The sequence below is a fragment of the Notamacropus eugenii genome, chromosome 1 (assembly GCF_028372415.1).
Source record: "Notamacropus eugenii isolate mMacEug1 chromosome 1, mMacEug1.pri_v2, whole genome shotgun sequence".
NCBI classification, from domain to species: Eukaryota; Metazoa; Chordata; class Mammalia; order Diprotodontia; family Macropodidae; genus Notamacropus; species Notamacropus eugenii.
This window is the reverse complement of record NC_092872.1, coordinates 566,775,454-566,795,087: the sequence shown is the minus strand read 5'-3', so window position 1 is coordinate 566,795,087 and position 19,634 is coordinate 566,775,454. Positions and strand designations below refer to the sequence as shown.

Here is a 19,634-nt window from a genome sequence, read left to right as displayed (position 1 = left end):
TTAGAGATGAAAGATTCCTTACATAGATAGGAAGTAGCAGCAGATCCAGTACTCAGTCCTCAGATCTTCCACATCTATTTCTAATATGCTTTCCATTACATTATTGTAATATAATATTACAATATTGTAATATAACATTATATAACATTACATTATGTTATTTTCACCTTTATATGAGTGATAATAATAGCTATAATAATAATGGAATTTATATAGCTCTTTAAAGTTTGTAAAGTGCTTTACAGGTATGGCAGCTAGGTGGCACATTGAGTAGAGTGCCAGTCCTGGAGTCAGGAAATTGTTGTTCAGTCATTTTAGTAGTGTCTGACTCTTTATGACCCCATTTAAGGTTTTCTGGGCAAAGATACTGGAGAATCTGGAGATTTGAACTCATGAAGATGAGTCTTCTCTGCTCCAGGCTCAGTGTTCTGTCCACTGTACTACACTGTACCACTTAGAAGCCCGGAAAGACCTGAATTTAATTCTAGCCTCAGATAATTACTAGCTCTGTGACCCTAGGCAGGTCTCTTAATCCTGTTTGCCTCAGTTTCTTCATCTGCAAAATGAACCAGAGAAGGAAATAGCAAATTGGCAAATGACTTCAGTGTCTTTGCCAACCCCGAAAGGGGTCATAAAGAGTCAGACACAACTGAAAACAACTAAGCAACAACAAATTACAGGCATTATCTCATTTACTTCTCACAGTTGCCTTATAAGGTAGCTGTTATGAGGAAATGGAAACAGAAGTTGAGGTCTGCCCAGGGTCACACATCTAGTAGATGTCTGCAGCAGGATTTGAACTCTGGTCTTCCTGACTTCAAGTTCAGTACTTTATCTACTGTTTCACCTAGGTGCCTAATGAGAACATCTTAACTTCAAGTAATTGAAGATAAGAGTACAGTAAATATAATGAAAATAACAGAACAAAAATACAATAAAACTCAATAAAGTTTTATTAAGCACCTAGTCTGTACAGAGCACAGTGGGCAATGCAGAGGTATGGATGAAACCTTTTAAGATGCAGTCTCTCCAATTCACGAAGCTTATACTGAATTAAACCATCTTTTACCATGTTTCCAAACCCAGGTATTTTTAATGACCAAACATGAATGCACAGCAACATTCTTGTACTACATTGTTTTGATAGGACAACACATTTTCCCAAGATTTCCCATTAATTTTGAAGCCAATAACAAACACAACAAACTTAGGACTTTTTAAAGCAAATGCTATATTAGGAGCAGGCTAGTCTTGCTGTTTTTCAGCCTTAGAATCCCTGTTGAAAAAAAATTCATATCTTGGCACATGAGTGAGATTCCCCTAATGGCTTGTAAGCATGTGCCAAGGTAGGCATTGGGCACCTGTTGCACTTTTGCAGTTTTATAGCTAAGGTGACACTCAGAATTAAGCAAAACACAGACGGAAAAATAACATTAGACGTGTCTAAATACGTCATGTAGACCTCATTTATGGAGAAGAGATACCAAATGGAGAGCATGCTACCCTTTCTGGCACTTGGACAAATATGACACATTTTACAAATCCACTTGTTTTCAAAGTGAGCAGCTGTTTTGTCACTCTTGATTAATTAATATATTTTTTAGAAAGGTATAAAGTTACAAATGAGGAACTTAAGTACTTTGCACATACAAAATCCTTCCTCCTTACTTCCTCTCCCTCCCCCCATTTTCCTTTCTTTCTTCCTTCCTTCCTAACGTTTGGGAATAGCAGGGATTTTGCCTATGTGGAAGCTAATGCTAGAGCTTTGAAAAATGCCAAGCACATCTGAAGGCATTTTGAAATTAAAATGTCCCAGTGGCTGCAACTTGTACTTTGTCATTGTCAAGAAGCAACATATAACAAGCAGCACAACACTCTGTGTGGCAATATTTAAATCATCTAAGATGGATTCATACTGAAATTGTGACAGAAGAAAAATCACCAGTTTTGTTGTGAGAGAACTTGGGTTCAAAGATAACGTTTGCTAATTATTTTGGGCAAGTCACGTGTTCTTTCTGAGCCTCAGTTTCCTCCTCTGACATGATTGTTGAAATTTCTTGCCGTTGAAATCCTATGATTGATTTTTAAAAATATTTTAATGAGAGAAAATGATATAATAGAGGACTAAGCTTGTATGCAGAATTCTATAAAGAAACCATCAATTTAGGTACAGAAAATGTGAGAACAATATTTTTATCACTCTAATCATTAAAAAAGAGTACAATGCAATATTATAATAGGGAAAAGACCACATATTTGATTTCCAAAATCCTCAAAAATACTTTATAGGGAAGAGGGCAAGAATCATAAACTTTAAATCAATCTTCTGGAGACCCCAGGAGAAAACATGTTTCTGACTACTTCTAGAATTGAAGGCATTTAAAAAATGAAGGATGGATGTTTGTTTAGTCTTAGAAAAGAAATTCACTTTGAGGAGATATTAAACTGCCTTAGCTCAGAAGCAGGAGGTATACGAAGTGATGAAGTACGACCTGTTGAGGCAATTTCCAGAGATAATTAAATGAGCTTCAGATAAGTATGTGTTTAAGTCTGTCCATCACTAATCAATTTTTAGTCTATTAAACTTAGAGTTAACTAATGAGTTGCAATGAACACTTAAGAGGCTGTTGGGCTCAGTGGCCCAAATGAAAAAAATTGAAGTTTTGAATCTTGAGAGTATTACTAACTCATCCTCAGGCTGGATGTCGTTCAGCAAGAGTTTCTTTTCTTAATGCCAGCCAGAACTCAGTTGGGCAGCAGGTGGTCTAGCCACATAGATATTAACTGCCAGGTATGGCCACACACCATTTTGATGCTGGTATTTTGTAACTCTATTCTTATCATTTCTTTTTATAAAACTGCTTTTTCTCAATTATATGTAAAAACGATTTTAACATATTTAAAAAAAAATGTTGAATTCCAAATTCTCTCCCTCTCTCCATTCCCTCTCCCTTCCTTAAGAAGGCAAGCAATTTGATATGTTATACATGTGTAGTCATGCAAAATACATTTACATATTATCCATGTTGCAAAAGAAAACAGAAAAATTCAAAATAAAGTAAGGGAAGAATGCTTTGATTTGCATTCTGACTCCATCAGTTCTTTCTCTGGAGATAGATAATATTTTTCATCATAAGTCCTTGTTGTTCAGTGGTTTCAACTGCATCCAACTTTTCATGACCCCATTTGGGGTTTTCTTGGCAAAAATACAGGAATACTTTGCCATTTCCTTCATCTCACTTTACAGATAAGGAAACTGAGGCAAACAAGGTTAACTGCCTTGTCCGGGGTCAGATAGCTAACAAGTGTCTGAGACTGGATTTGAACTGGATCTTCCTAACTCTAGAACCTTTGTTCCACTTAGTGGCCCTTGGAATTGTGTTGGATCATTTTATTGCTGAGAATCGCTAAATCATTCACAGTTGATTATCATACAACATTGCTATTGTATAATGTTCTCCTGATTCTGCTCACTTCAATTTGCCTCATTTCATATGTCTTCCCTGGTTTTTCTGAAACCATCCTGCTTGTCATTTCTTATAGCACAGTACCATTCTATCATGATCCTATAGCACAACTCATTTAGTAATTCCCCAGTTGGTGGGCATCTCTCTCTCTCTCTCTCTCTCTCTCTCTCTCTCTCTCTCTCTCTCCCTGTCTCTCCCTCTCTCTTTCTCTCTCTCTCTCACACACACACACACACACACACACGCATGCACGCATACGCATATGCATGCATGCACACCCTTCTCCTTTTTCTTTGATCTCTTTGGGATAGAGACCTGGTAGTGGTATTGCTGTATTAGAGGGTATACACTTTAAATATGGCTCCTTGGGCATTGTTCCATACTGTTCTCTAGAATGGTTGGATCAGTTCACTGCTCTAGCAACATTCATTAGTATCCCAATTTTTCCACATCCTTTCCAACATTTATTATTTTGCTTTTCTGTCATCTAATCTGATAGTTGTGAGGTAGTATCTCAGAGTTGTTTTAATTTGCATCTCTCTAATTTAAAGAATTTTATGACTATAAATAGGTTTGATTTCTTCTAAAAACTGTCTGATCATATCCTTTGACCATTTTTGAATTGTGGAATGAATTGTATTTCTTATAAACGACTTATTTCTCTGTATATTTGAGAAATGGTCTTTATCAGAGAAACCTGTAAATATTTCCCCACAGTTTCCTGCTTTCCTTCTAATCTGGGCTGCATTTAGTTTAATCTGTGCAAAAACTCTTCAGTTTAATGTAATCAATCCATCTTGTTTCAATCTAAGAGCTTAATGCCTTGTGCTTCCCTACCTGACTGATTTCTACTCTAGTATTTTTAAAATTCCAGTCCAATCCAGTAAGCATTTATTGTGCGCCTATTTTGTATATTATAGGGTACTATGTAAACCTCTGGATATATGAACATAGAATGAAAACTAGTTTGGGGCTTTTTTCCCCTCAAGGAGCTTGTATTCTACAATAGCTTTGTAACTTGACTATGTTTTCTTTTATAACTGACTTTGCTTCCTAATTGATTCTTCTCTCTTATACAGTCAAGTTCCCACTTGCAAGTTTTCATGCTAGTATGGTGAACTAAGCTTGATTTCTGATTCAAACAAAGACTCGGAAGAAACCTTAAATATAATAATTAAATAATTTTATTTATGGCATTATGAAAAGTCTTTTTCTTGTCCATACCTGAATACCCTAGTGATGGGGAACTAACTCATCACTTTTCTGAGAAGCCTATTCTATTTTCAGAAAGTTTTAATTACTAGGAGATTCTTTATACTGACTCAAGATAAGCCCCATCATTTGATTGTAGTTTTGTCTCTAGAGTCAAGCAGAATAAGTCTAATCCGTTTTTTCATACAAAAACTTTCTAAATATTTGAAGAAGCTAGCATGACTCTCCTAAGTCTTCACTTAGCTAGGACAAATATCCTTGGATCCTTCAATTAAGCCTGGTATGATATGTTGTTGAATCACCATCTCAGATATCCTCCCCTGTATGCCTTAGTTACAACACTGGAAAAATTGAACCTCAAAAATAATAATAATAAGAGATGAAAAAGTATCTGCAAATACTATGCGTATGTATTAACAGCATCTTAATACCTTTGCCCTGAACACTTAGCAACTCTTGGTGATCCAGATGCAATGTCAATTTTCCTTTTATTGACAACAAATAATTGTTCATTGTTAGCTTAGGTAGACCATGTATTCCCTCATACAAGCTGTCTACCTAGGGGGAAGAGCTTGCATACCCACTGATCTTTTAAAGAATCATTCATTTTTGATGCATGTGTCTTGGGGTTTTTCAAAAGAATAATAGATTATGGATAAGACATGACAAGGGAACTTATGGGATATTACCTAAATAGTAAGTTGAAATCAAATGTTGACAAGAAATGTCAGTTTGACCAGACTTTTTTATTGAAAGGAGATGGGAGAATGTATAGAAAGAAATTAATAAAGTTACTAGTGAACCCCCAAATCTAGGAATTATACTTTATCACTCCTTCTGTGGCTTTTCTTCCCAATGTACTTCTACCAGCCAGTTGGCAAGCTTACTACCTGAGGTTCTTGGTACTCTGGGCCTGAAATACTAAATGAACCCTGATTGGTATGTTTACCTTTAACAGTCTACCCCAGACACTTTTCACACTTTGTAGGCAATAAACATAGGCATATTATTGGACTTCATTTAACACATCAACATGTAATTTCTTTGTTAGCTATTTCCAAATGAGATTTCATCAACTACATTGGGAGTGGTTGGTGGAAGTGGATGAATTGGTTGGGAATCAACTCATCTCTATTCCTAAACTACCAAACTCTGTATAGCCTTATCTAATTATTCATGCTTGGTATATTCAAAAGTATCTCAGGTTTTCTCACTTCTTAGTCTGGAGGATATTACTTCAGAGTAAATCTGCATAACCCTTACCTCACCCTTAGTGAGCACCTGAATAGACCTTGGCCTAAAGGGACTGAGATCTCCCAGTGTATCCTGGGTCATCTCCAGTCATCCTGATGAATATCTGGTCACTGGATTCAGATAGCTCCAGGGGAAAAGTGAGACTGGTGACCTTGCACAGTCCTCCCTCACTCAAAACAAAGTCAAGTGCAAGTCATGTCATCATTTCTCCAATGGCATATCTTCGGCAACGAAGGATGAACACAGCAACACAACCCTTAAAATTTTCTGATCAATCATCACTGATCAGTGGCATGAACTGTGTTAGATTTGTGTTTTAAAAATTATGTATAGGATTTCACTTCCCTGTGTCATGACACATTAAGGACCCAGGAAAGTGAGGCTGAGAAAGAAACACTTTGTATCATTCTTGGATAATGGGCATAACCATGAAATTGGTTTGTAAATTATCAATCAACCCAGTAGATAGATCAACAGTATGAAACTCTGTGTTAAAATCCTGAATCTAACACAGGGAATGAATGAGTTTTATTAGTTCAAGTAGCTTGATATTGGTTTATCAATAAGTCATTTAGATTTGATCAGGCCTAATAGTTTCTCTTTCTAATCACATCAGAGCCTAGGGGTAAGTGAATTCTAGAACAAGTCTCTACCCACCAATCTAGCCTACTAGCTAACAGGAAGTACTTAAGGAAATGTTATTTTTTTAATCATAGTTTCAAAACCATAAAGCATACTTCATTTAAAATGTAAGAAACAGAATAATTTGGCAGTATTGAAAATTATTTCTTAGATTTGTTTAGCATAGAATTGTTTCTGAAACAAAAAGTCACATAATATGATTAATACATATTAACTATACAGTAGAAATGTAACTTATTATATTAAAATTCATATCACTCCTAAAATATACTCTCAATGTTAATGTCAGGGCTCTGTCTCTGGAAGACTTCAGTAAAATTTTAGCAGAATATGATCACTCAAATCCCTCTTGTTTTAAGGCTGATGTGCTTCAGATACAGTTTTAGGTTCTTCTGCCATTTTAAATTCTACTTGTTTTTAATCCATAATTATTTTAAACATTTAAACAAGGTCCTCTGCCCTTGCCTCAATTTAAATTCACTTGAGAGTATGCTGTTCTGAAAGGACACCTACAAAAGAAAGCAAGACACTTTGGGTTATGTTCCTCATTAACTAATTGTGTGACTTTTCAGGTATCACTTATTCTATATGATCATTATACTCTCTAATAAAATGAAAGTGGGAAGGGGCTGGACTAAGTGATAACTCAGGTCTTTCACCTCTGTTATCCTATGATTTAATTCGTCTTTACTGTATCTCTACTAACGGTGCTAAAGTAGCAAGAAGGAAGCTGCTAAAGACTGTTTAATTGTCTAGATACACGATTTTGGAGATGCCAGGGAACCTTGTCTCAAAGTAGGAGTCATAATGACCACCCACATTTAATTCCATTCAATGAGAATTTCTCAAGTACCAATAAATTGCACTGCAAGAAGATACTTCACCGACCAGATGGACAGCTAGCCTTGATGTCAAGGACACTTCAGTTCGGAGTCTTATTTTAACACATACTTGTTGTGTAATATTGAACAAGTTGCTTAATTTCTCAGTGCCCTAGGCAGCAATCTAATACTCTGAATGACAGAACAGTTACCTATGTGCTTTCATTTAGGCATTCCCATACTCATAATTCCCTACAACTATAAAATTACAGATCCTGACAAAACAAATATGAACCAAAAAAAAGCCATAAGAAAGAAGTTAGGCACTGGAAATAGAGAGAAAAAGGAGATTATGTAGGACTGTAGTTGAGTGTTTACCAAGCATTTTTGTCATAAGTGGTAACTGAGTGGCGTAGTAGATAAAGCTCCAGGTCTGAAGTCAAGAAGACTTGAGTTCAAATCCAGCCTCAGACACTTATTAATTGTGCAACCCTGGGCAAGTTACTTAACCTCTGTCTGCCTTAGTTTGCTCATCTGTAAAATCTTTCACCTATTATACAGGGTTATTATGAGGATCCAGTGAGGTAATCATTATAAATCTTATCTTAATTTCTGGCACATATGGTAAGCAATATCATCATCCAAACAAAGAAGATAGTAAAACCAGTGCATAAGTGAGGAAACTGAGGCTCCAAACAGTGAAAAGCCTTGTCCATAGTCACACCGCAGTTCTATATGGCCTCACTCTTCTATCCTAAAGGACATTGTCCTGTTCTGGATATGGAGGCTCTAGGCATTTGGGGCACTTTCAGAAAGAATTCTTTTGTTAGTTCTGATTCTCCAGGAAGATTCTAGGAAAAGCAGACTGCACTTTTGTCCTGGGGAAGCAATATATAGTGTATAGGCTCATTTTTTCTACTTTTGCTTTTCTTTAAGGCATTACTTTGGATATCCTGTCAAATCCTGTGTTCTCAGATGATAATGATAACATTCTGTTAAACACACCGAGCCATGGATGCAGTCCAAAAAAGTGATTTTGGAAAATAATACACATAGATATAAATAATTAAATAGGGGATGAATTGTTTAGCAAAATGAAATATGATGACAAGATACCACGAAAACAATCCTACATCCCTACACCATTGAAAGGGTTGGTGAATGGAGAAGTTATGTGTCATTTTAAGTAAAGGAATACAAATAGAGACTGGACCTCTGATTTTATTGGTATCAGCGACTGCTGGGTGAGGAAACTCCCTTTAGATTAGCAACGACTTTGTACCCTGTAGTTTTAGAGAATTGCTTAGAGGACTGAGATGTTAAGTGACTTGTCCAGGGTCATACAGCCAGTATGTGTTAGTTACTTTTTATTAGATTTTAGTGGTTACCGTGCTGCATAAATATAAAATGTGTCTGAATGCTTTTCTCAGTAGAAGGTTCAAGAGCAGGGAAAGTAAGTGGCTCCCTCTGTATATGCATTTCACTGTGTTTTCTTCTATCATGGAATCATAAGAACTTAGGTTTAGAAACGACCTGGACTAAGATCGAGGCCAATTTTTCAAAATTCAAGCTGTGCAGTGACCACGGGTCAGAGGTTTTCTTTGGGTCACAGTTTCCTGCTTTATAAAATAGGGATAAGGAAACTTGCACACAGTGCTTTCATGAGATTTGAATGCTTTGGATGCCTTAAAGTAATTGGTATATATATATGCTATTGTTATTAATGTCTTTAACTGGCAAAGCTCATCTACCCTTTGCTTGAATATTTCCAGTGAGAGGGCGCTCACCATCATATAGAATCATAGATTTAAAGGTAGAAGACATCTTCGAGGCTATTTAGTTTAACCCCTTCATTTGACAAATGAGGTAATTGAGACCCAGAGAAGTTAATTCACTTTTCTAAGCCAATACACGTAAAAAGTGGCAGAACTTCAATTGGGTGACTTCAGCTCTAATCTAATTTATGATCCCATAAATCCAGTATCTTTGACTCTAAATGTAGAAATCTTTTTTCTGTGCCAAATTGAGAGGGTCTGTGGACTATACTGGGTGGGGCAGGGGAGGGGGGATGGAATTGGAGTTAGGGAAGAGCTGGATTTAAAAGCCTGATATTGATACAGATAAGTTTTATGATCCTAGGCAAGCCAGGTTACATCTCCAAGCCTTACTTTCCTCATCTGTAAAATAGGAATAACAATATCTGTCCTACTAAACTCACTACTGTTGTAAGAAAAACTCTTTGTTAACCTCAAAGAAAATGAGAACTGTTATATGGAATTGATTATATCACAGTATAATGACCAATCACAATATGATACTCTGTGATTGGGCAGATTAACCTTTGGTGAGTTTTTGCTTAGATGCAACCCAAACCTTACTCCCTTCTAGCTTCACTAACCAATCTTAATTGTGCTCCAAGAAACAGACCAGAACAAGCTCTTCTAAATAATAGCTCGTAAAATATTTGAAGGCATCTTTCATGTTTCCCTTTAGTCTATTTTTTCCACATTTAAAATTCCTAGTTTCCCATAAGGCAAAGCCAGTAGGTCATATTCACTTATGGTTAATTATTATAAAAACCCATGAAGATTCTGGGAAGATGGCAGAATAGGGGGTCAAAAAGGATCCACATGCTCACCATCTGAACACTTCGATTCTATAGTTTTAAAACTATAAAGAACCTTAGAGATCACTGAATCCAACCCTCATTTTGGATATAAGGAAACTGAGGCTCAAGGAGTTAACAAGATTTGCAAATGATCACATAGGTAGCAGAACTGAAATTTGAATCCAGATAATTTCTACAAATCTGTGCATCTTGGTCTCTACTTTATCATTTAGCAGGAGGGAATATAACATGAACGAAAAAATCACATTCTGACGATAGGTTCATAAGAGAAGTATAAAATGCTATTAGGTCAGATAAACAAGAAATTGCTTCCAGCTATTTGAAGGATAAAATATTTCAAGAGTGTTATACTCAGAGCCAAAGTACAAGTGCATGGATTTTTCTAAAGTATATGCCACATCAGTCATTTACCAAGTATGCAGTCTAAGACCTCATTTTGATTTTACCCAATCAGATGGGGGAGGAGCAGCATAAAATCTTATTTAGTGGAAGAACATGACAAAGATATTTTAAGTTGAGGCAAAATTTGCTTTGTGAGCTCCTTGTAACATTGTAAACCTGGATGGTGTAGACTTTTATTGTTGACTTTTCATCAAAATCTCTGAAACTTGAAGGAAAACTGATTTTGCAAAATGAACAATAAAGAAAATATTCCTCATAGAAAACAGATTTCGGATGGGAAGGAGCAAAGGAAGATGAGATAGAATGAGGAAGAAGGAGATCTAGAAATTATTATTACTATTATCTTTATATGTTTTTCTACACTATGTCCTTTTTACTTGATTGTGACTACTATTTCCTTATCCTAGACAACCCTGTTTCCCTCTTGACTTATATTGATTCTACCTGAACCTTATGGTCCATAATGCAAATGCCTTCCCCCATTTCTTATCACAACTGAATTCTTCATCCCTTTGAAACTCATAAGCACTTCTATTGTACCAGATTTTGTGGTTTTTGTGCTTTATCTGATAGATGTTTTCACATAGAGGACCACCCTTGGAGTCAAGAACTGGATTTGAGTCCTGTCTGTAATACACTATTTGTGTGAATATCCTAGACAATTTTTAAAAAGTATAACTAATAGAGGACTTGCTAATCCACGCTAGACATTCCTTATATATTAATGAAATTTGAAGTCCATCCCCTCCAAAAAATGTCTTCTGTAGTTTGGTATTACTTGACCCCAATACATAAATTTCTAATTTTTTTGATCTGAGGATTCCCAAAGAATTTTAATTTATGTGGGTTATAATTATTGATAGTTACAATTTTAGAAATTAAAACTGATTTATGTTTAAATAATTATTCATTTAAAATAACTAATAAATGCATTCCATGTTACCATAAATTACATTTCAATTAAAAATAACTATGTATTACCAAAACAAAAAAATAACGGAAGAGGAACAATGATTTGTACAATTTTGCAAATCCAATCTAAGATACTTACTGGTGTATGACCCTAGGCAAGTGATTTAACATTTGTCTACTTCGGTTTCCTCAACTTTAAAATAGGAATATACTAGTACCTACCTCCCGGTATTGTGAGGATCAACTGAGATAAAATATTTATATAATGTTTAACATAATGCCTGGCACAGAGAAGGTGCTTAATAAATGTTTCCATTTCTCCTCAATCTTTTCTTTCCTTCCTTCTTTTTCCATTCTTCCTCCTTTCCTAATAGAAGATAACTAGTTTCTCCATCTATTTCTACATTAAATTATAAAATGTTGTTTCGGTTGAAGTCTAGGAAGAAAATCCAGCCTCATAGAGCTGTGTAGTTGGAAAATGAGGAGTATTTTAACTGGCAAATAATGTCTTAGTGCTATTATAAAAGTAGTTTTGAACTTGCAGACCTGACTGTAAGATTCTCAGGGATTTCCAAGTATCTTGGGTCTGTGCATTATACTGACAAGCACTGCGATAAAGTTTATTTCTTGTGGGTAGGGACTATATCTTATTCATCAGTGTATCTCAACCCTCTTCTACTGCCTACATAACACCTGGATTTCAGTAGGTGTTTTGTTTTTGTAAGAAGGGAGCAAAAGAGGAAGTAGAGAGAAAAAAGGAAAAAAGAAAGGGAAAGTGGAAAGAAAAAGAAGGGAAGAGAAAGAGAAGTCAGAAAGAAAATAGAATGCTTCCTGTTGAGTTGAAGGCTGAAAGATGGTAAAGAAAACATTGTTTGTTAAGGAATATGGTAAGGCATTTGGAGGGTTCATTTCTTTCTTATGTATGTTCTATTTACTCATTAAGTGAGCAACTTTGGGACTCTTTGGGATTCTTTAAGTCATAAGACTCAGAATGACTGCAGACTGCAATGTCCTGCCTGAATTCAGAGGTGTGAGTAGAGTCTACATTCCTTACTGAGGCCCTTGGAATTACTTTCAGTCTCTAATTTAGTTTGGCGGAGTGCTGATGGGGAATTGAGGATGAAACACAATTCTAGTACCTTCAGAATCATACTAAATCCCAGGCAAAAAGCAAAGAGCCTCAATAAATACTTGTCAAATCAAATTCAATGAGAATAACAGAGTGTTTGGGGAGCATAGGTGGTGCTGAGGGGGTGATAAAAAGTACTTTCTTATTGTATTTAGCAGCAAAATCTTTGATTTAAATTGTGCAAAAAGCGTATGCCTTTGACTTGCCTGTGATGTTGGCAGGAGTGGCACTGGGGGATAATTAACTCTGGAAATGGTGACTGAATTTCTTTTTAATCATTTTTGTATTGTTGGAACTGCTATTGGTGGGATGTGAAGTAGTTTTGCTTTAATTATTCATTTGAACAAAAAGAAGCAAAAAACATTTTTCATCTTTCCTAGGAAGCATGCTTTCAATTGGAAATTTTGCTAGACATGGCCCTTTCTTTCCCTTGGAATTTTCAGGGGGAAGACCTATGACTAGTAACCATAAAGAAAAATTCCACATAATTCAACCTAAAACTTCTGTCTAATGAGAAAAAAAGAGAATCATGTACATTGTTCTTGATGCTGGGAAGAAACAAAAATGAGTGATTAAAAGCCATAATACAGATGAGCCAGATACCTACACTACAATCTAGTATTAAAGTGAGTCAGCTGGACAGGGTAGATCCAATGGGAAAAGACATTACTTGTTTAGAAGCCTTTGCGTAATTCCTTTTCAAGGGAGACCAGCCCTCACAAGCATCAGTGTGCCCTGAAAGGCTCTTACTGTAACAACAGGGGTGTCATTTATCAACAGCAAACTTCAGGGAGGCACTGAGTCATTGGTAGGAGGGTGGCAAGAATAAATTATTATAATGAAAAAACATTTATTGAATACTTACTATGTGCCAGCATTGAGCACAATGCCTCCAGCACCTGGCACATACTAGGCACTTAATGTTCAGGTATTTGTTGATGTGCTAAGCACTGTGCTAGGATTTACAAATAGAAAACAGTCCCTGTTCTCCAAGAGTTCACACTCTGAGGAAGACATAAAATACCAGAAAGTTTAACTAAAGGGCAAGTGGAAAGGTTTTGAAATTCAAACAGTTGGTGGAACAGATTCCAAGACACCTATTTCATTACGTTAAATAACAGAGTCAATGATCTAGAGAATGTATAGGCAAGGAAGATGGTAAGCCCTATCAGCCTCTCATGCCACTGAAAGTAGCAGAATTATTGACTACCATCTCATCCAAGTGGTGTGAGTAGAGGGAACCCAGTGCTGATGCATCTTCTAGCTTGGTCTTCACAGATAAGTACTGGAAAGGCCCAAGCCAGAGGAAAAGGTAAGAAGGGAGAGGAAAGAAGGGAAGGGAGATCCTAGAGGTAGTAGGTCTGTCTGCTGCTGGTTGTCCCAGATGTTTATACAGATGCCGGAGGAAAGGGACACAAATGTGACCAGAATGGCAGAAGTTGTTTTGTGGCAGCCCCTGCTAAGCAATCCAAAACTCTACAGGATGACATTAATCTAAAGGATTTTAGGGTCTCAGTGGAAAAGGATGACAATAGAGAAGGAAAAGAATTATTTCCTTATTTATAGATTCCTGTGATTAAATTCATTTCCCCTCCTTTTCATCTACAAATCCTTTTGTGAATATTAGTATCTTCTGAATTTTCTTTGAAGGTGGATTAAAACTGGCCTGCAACCAATATTCGGGCCACTTTTGAGTGCTTGCGTGAGACTTTGAAGACTGTTTCACACATATTTGTGGATACCTAGATATGAGTTACATTCATTAATCTCCTACAAGAAACTTTGAATAGGAATGAATTGAGCCAAAAAAAAAAAAAAAAAAAGAAATCTTTTAGGAGATATGCTTCAAGACTGGAACTAGTCAATGTGAGTCTAGACCTTGGAGATATTAGCATAGAAGTGAAAGAAACCTAGGTCCAAATATTACTTCTAATACCAACTAGCTATGTAACCATAGAAAAGCCTTTCAATCAGTCCCTAGGAGCCTTAGTTTCCTTATCCATTTAAAAGGCAATATCTTACCTATAGTTCTTAACTCCCTGGGTTTTTATGAGCTTAAATAAGATAATGTATGCAAAGTTCTTTGAAAACAAAAGCATTTCTATAAATCCAATTTTAATATTATCATTATTTTTACCTTTTACTATGAATTTCAGAGAAAAATTGTTCTTGAACCTTTCGCTATCTTGCTATTATTCTTATACATTTAATGTTCTGGGAGCTATTACCCAATCAGATAAAATGACTGCTTTGTATTGGGATGGAAGTTAATCTTCCATAAGTTCTCTCTCTCTCTCTCCTCTCTTCTTTCCCTCCCTCTCTCTTTCCCTGTCTCCCTCTCTCCCTCTCCTCAAATTCCAAATCTTAAACCCATTTCATCCTGGGGCTCATAGATTAGACCGCAAAAGTCCCTATCCAAGCACCACTTAAAGGCTTTATTCTGGACCCTCCTGGCTCAGATTGAATTTCAATAGTAACTTTCTCTTTTGACCTGCAACCCTCAGGGTTTTCCCCTCCCAGTTGGATTTTTTTTTTTTAAACTAAAGGTTTGACTCACTTCTTTAAAAGGCCTGTTCACTGAATGGGCCTTACCTCACTCAAAGTGAGAACCTGAAAAGGACCTTAGCCTAAAATGGCCAGAGTCTCCCATTGCATCCTGGGCCATCTCAGTCATCCTGATGAATATCTGGCCAGTGGACCTAGATGACTCAGGAGGAGAAAGTGAGGCTGGTGACCTTGCACATCCCTCCCTCACTCAGATCAAAGTCAACTGCAACTCATGTCATTATCTCCTTGATGTGATGGTTGTCCCCTTCGAAAATGAAGGACAAAACATAACAGCATCTTTAGGACAAATACAGAAGGAATGGTAAGTATCCCAATCTTTTCCTGAATGTTTTTTATTTCTTCCATGAAGTCTCTACATTTTGAAAGCTTTCAATTCCATGTAGCCTGGAGATAGAGTATTTCAGTTAGTGATTCCCAAATCATACTTTTCTCCTTTGCTTCCATGACAACAAGTACCACATTTTCTATGTTGTCCAGTTAGGTCATAAGCATTGTTTTCTTTTCTTTTAAGTGGCATTAAGTGACTAAAAACTTGTTTTTGTTTTGTTTTGTTTCCCTATCTCTCTTAGGCTACAAGAGCAGTGGCTACTCCCAGTCTCATTCTGATTGGCTTGGGAGGTGCTCTGCTTCTGACCTGAGCTAATTGGCCTCTCTTTAGGCAGCCTAGACTCCCTTCACTGGAGGGTGCTCAGCATATTTGTGCTGAACTTAGTGTGGATACCCAATCAACAGTAACCCTACTATAGTTGAGAGCTCCTGAGATCAAGCAGTTCACTAGCTTCCATATTCTCAGTAACAGAGATAATAGGTGAAACCACTGTATCCACATTTTTTCCCCAAAGAAAATATTAGTAGAAGCACCTACATACAAATGAAGTTTTATTAAGCTAGTCAAAGAATTAGCATTTTTGGTGGGGGTGGAGAAGACAGAGCACGAGTCTAGGAAAAGTTATTTCCCTGAAAATTTTCCCCATAGAAACTCTATCCTGAAAAGTGCCAAAGCAGGGATTAGGGGGCAGGAGTTACTTAGAAAAAGAATGGAAAGCAATTAAAAATGACATATCATTTGATCTGATTTCTGTTCATTTCTCTAAAATTTGGAGGGGATGGGTGATTTTCTGGCCCTGTTGAAGACATGCATTACAAAGACCAGCATGGTACTAATCATCAAGCAGGGTCTGTAGGCTATCCAGGCACTGAGGAAGGACTTTCAGTTCATATGCACCCACACATTTTCCAAGTAGGGGGCATGGATTTCACCATAGACTTTCATTATTATTCATGGAGCTCATGGGGTTGAAATCTCATGATATAAGTTTGAGGGCAAGGTTTCAACTTTTAGGTTACATTACATCCTATTCAAAATACTTGAATTTCCAAGCTTTTTTTTTTTTTAAAGCAACATTTGTTCATTTTTCATTCCACAGTTTATTAAAAGTCTATCTGGAACTTTATTATGGATAAGTACTATAAAATGTTGATGATGGTGATGAGGATTACAGATATTTCTTTGATTTAATAGGTATGGAGAGTTCCCATGTGGGCAAATGCCTTCCACCTATTCAAACAGCAACATCTTTTATTTATAATCTTAGAAACTTGCCTAGGGGCAAAGAAAGGTTTTAACTGCCCATAGTCATATACCTAGTATTTCTCAGAGGGCTACTTCTTAGAGGGCTACTTTAACCCAAGAGGTAACAGATTTTGTTTTCCTTTGTGGTTTTCTAAATGGAAACAGAATATTAAGGGGATTCTTGATCATGTGGGGTTGGACTAGGTAGTCTGAGTTACTTTGCATTTCTGACATGCAGATATCCTGTTGTGGTTGCTATTATACAATGATATTAGGCAGTATTTGATCAGATACATCTGTACATATTGGAACAACTGCAAAACTAGTATTTTAAAGCAAAATAAGAGATCACAGTCATCAAATGTTAAATTTTAAATATAAACAGAAAGCATACATGAAGAGCACTGTGCAAACTAAGACATGACTGAATTAATTCTGAGCTTTCTGCAATTGAGCTACATAAATGGTTAGCAAGTGTGAAAAGTTCTATTATCATTATATAATGAAAGGACCAATCAATGAGGGTGTATTCCTTGAATCATGTGCAGACACTGCCTCCTGCCAATACAACATGTGGAAGCTCAGAAGCTCATTTTAGCCATGATGACTCAAGGTTAATGACATGTGATGATGAAAAAGCTCCTAATTGGCTTCAAAGACAAAAAGACTGATGAATCAGGAGAGGCTGAACAGGACCTAAGTATGAATTCAAAGTTCAAGTGGCTAATCTCTCACTCTTTTCTTCTTGGTGACTTTCAGATGAGGATAACTGCTTTGAGATTGTGTGTGTGTGTGGTGGGGGGGGGGGGGGGGCGGGGGGGAAGGTGGAATTGAATGCTCCCCCTCACCTTGCCCTGGCTGGTGACACCTCTATTTCTTTTAAGTCAATTCTTTCCTGAACTTAGATATAGAAGTATTCTGAGAAGGGAGTGTCTAGGCTATTGATGACTTCAGAAGATCCATTAGGACCATGAAATGTTCCCATTGGAAACCAGAGCTGGTGTCAGTCTGTCAGAGAGGTGTTGATCAGTGACAGAGGAAGCACCCACTAGTAGATGTGGAAAGATATCTGAGGATGACGGCAGCATCAGGGATATTCATCCCTTGTGATGAAGAGGAAAGCTGGATATCGACCCTAAAAAGCCAGCAGAGAGCTACATCTAAAGGAAATCTCATGAGCACTCCACAAACCAAGAAAATGACTTCTGGGGCTAGCAGTCGGTAGACCCCTTTGCTCACGTTTGCACACATATGTGTGCCTCACTGCCATTGTACTTTGATCCTACTCATCCAAGGAACCTTAGTTTGTTCAATGAGAGAGTGTGCCTTTGGGTTGGGGAGAATAATTTTGTAAGGACAGTTATTGCTATATATTCTTAATAAAGACCTTTTTATGAAAGCTGATATTTTACTGACTAATATTTTATTTCCCTTGGTGAAGTTCCACCAGATATGGGCTTGTGACTAACAGTTCTGAGATGTGTAGGTTTCCCCCCAGAACCTTTTGTGGAGAAATAGTTTCTCCACTCTAGTGACCTTATTTTCCTGTTCAGGATATACTAGAAGAGTGAGCCCAGAGGCATTATTATAATTATCTCAACCTCTCTCCTCTATATACCTACTCGTTCAATTCACTATTATTCATTCTTTAAGAAATATTCATTAAGCACTTCTATATAAAACCATGTTCTATGAGCTGGAGTAGAGAACAAGATAAATTAGACATGATCCTTGTCCTTGAAGAATTCCTGTCCCTATAACATGTTCACAAAGAACTAAGAATGGACGTTGATAGAATGTGACTGAAAATGGTTAGAAGTAGAAAAGAGGACAATGGTTTTAAACGTAAGAGGGCTAGTTAGTACAAAAGCTATTGCCAGCAGAAATTTTGGAGAGTAAACGATGTTGGAAAGAAATTTCTTATCCTATCAGTTATTATTTGCCAAGTGTTGTCAACACTGCCTCTACATCATCTCTCACATCTGTTCCCTTTTATCTACTTCCACGGATACCATTATAATTCAATCTTTTAACACCTCTCCCTTGGACTAGTCTAATTGCCATCTAATTGGACTCCCTGCTTCCATTCTCTTTCCTTTTCAAACCATACAGCTGCCAAAATGGTCTTTCTAAGGCATAAATCTAACCTTGTCACAACCCTACTCAGAAAACTTTAGTTGGTTTTTCATTGCCACCAGGATAAATTGCAAAAACCTCAGCCTGGCATTTAAAGCCTTCTACAAGCTGGCTTCTGTCTTCTTTCCAGCTTTATTTTATACTATTTCTCTTCATAAACTATGACTTGCTCTAGCCAATAGACCTATTAGTATTTTGCAACCTAGACAAAATTTCTTCTGCTCTGTCTACTCATCAACATGAATGGAGAAAATATATATGTGCATATGTGTATATGTGTGTGTCATCTACCATGTGCCCAACACATTCTCATAGAGCTTGAACTTGAAGCACTTCCTCATTCTGGTTGTCTGTTTTGGATGTTGTTTACCTTACCCATGTCCTTCCTAAAACATGGTGCCCAAAACTGAACATAATATTCCATAAGTGGTCTGATCAGGGCAGAGAACAGGAAGAAAATTATCCCAAGTATAGGTTTTAGGTTAAGAACTTCAATGCAAAATCCGAAAAGAAAAAAAAAAAGAGTATGAAAAGATGGAATTGGCACAGGGCCAGGAGAAATCCCATAGCAGTTCCTCTTTATGACCTAGGAACATATTTAATATTTTATACAATTATACTGGGTACTGAAGAAAATAATTTAATGAAAATATGTATATATATGTATATGTATGTATGTGTATGTGTGTGTATATATACATATATACATACATATATATATATATACATATATACATACATATATATATATATATATATATATATATATATATGAGATATCAGTAAAGGTTGCTGTGGAAATCTCAAATCTGAAGAGCCTAAAATTTCAAACTATCATGGCACAGACCTTTGTATGCCATTTGGCAGGTCATTTGTCACATTAGTAAGC

The 19,634-nt window shown here is 36.6% G+C and overlaps 1 protein-coding gene and 1 pseudogene across 1 annotated transcript in view; one reads left to right on the top strand and one right to left on the bottom strand.

Annotated features, from left to right (window-relative positions):
• Positions 1 to 19,634, bottom strand: part of DLGAP2 (DLG associated protein 2) — a 529,819-nt gene that overhangs the window by 434,089 nt on the left and 76,096 nt on the right. The window lies entirely within an intron of this gene.
• LOC140518999 (plasminogen receptor (KT)-like) overlaps positions 17,685 to 19,634 on the top strand; it is a 97,080-nt pseudogene continuing 95,130 nt past the window's right edge.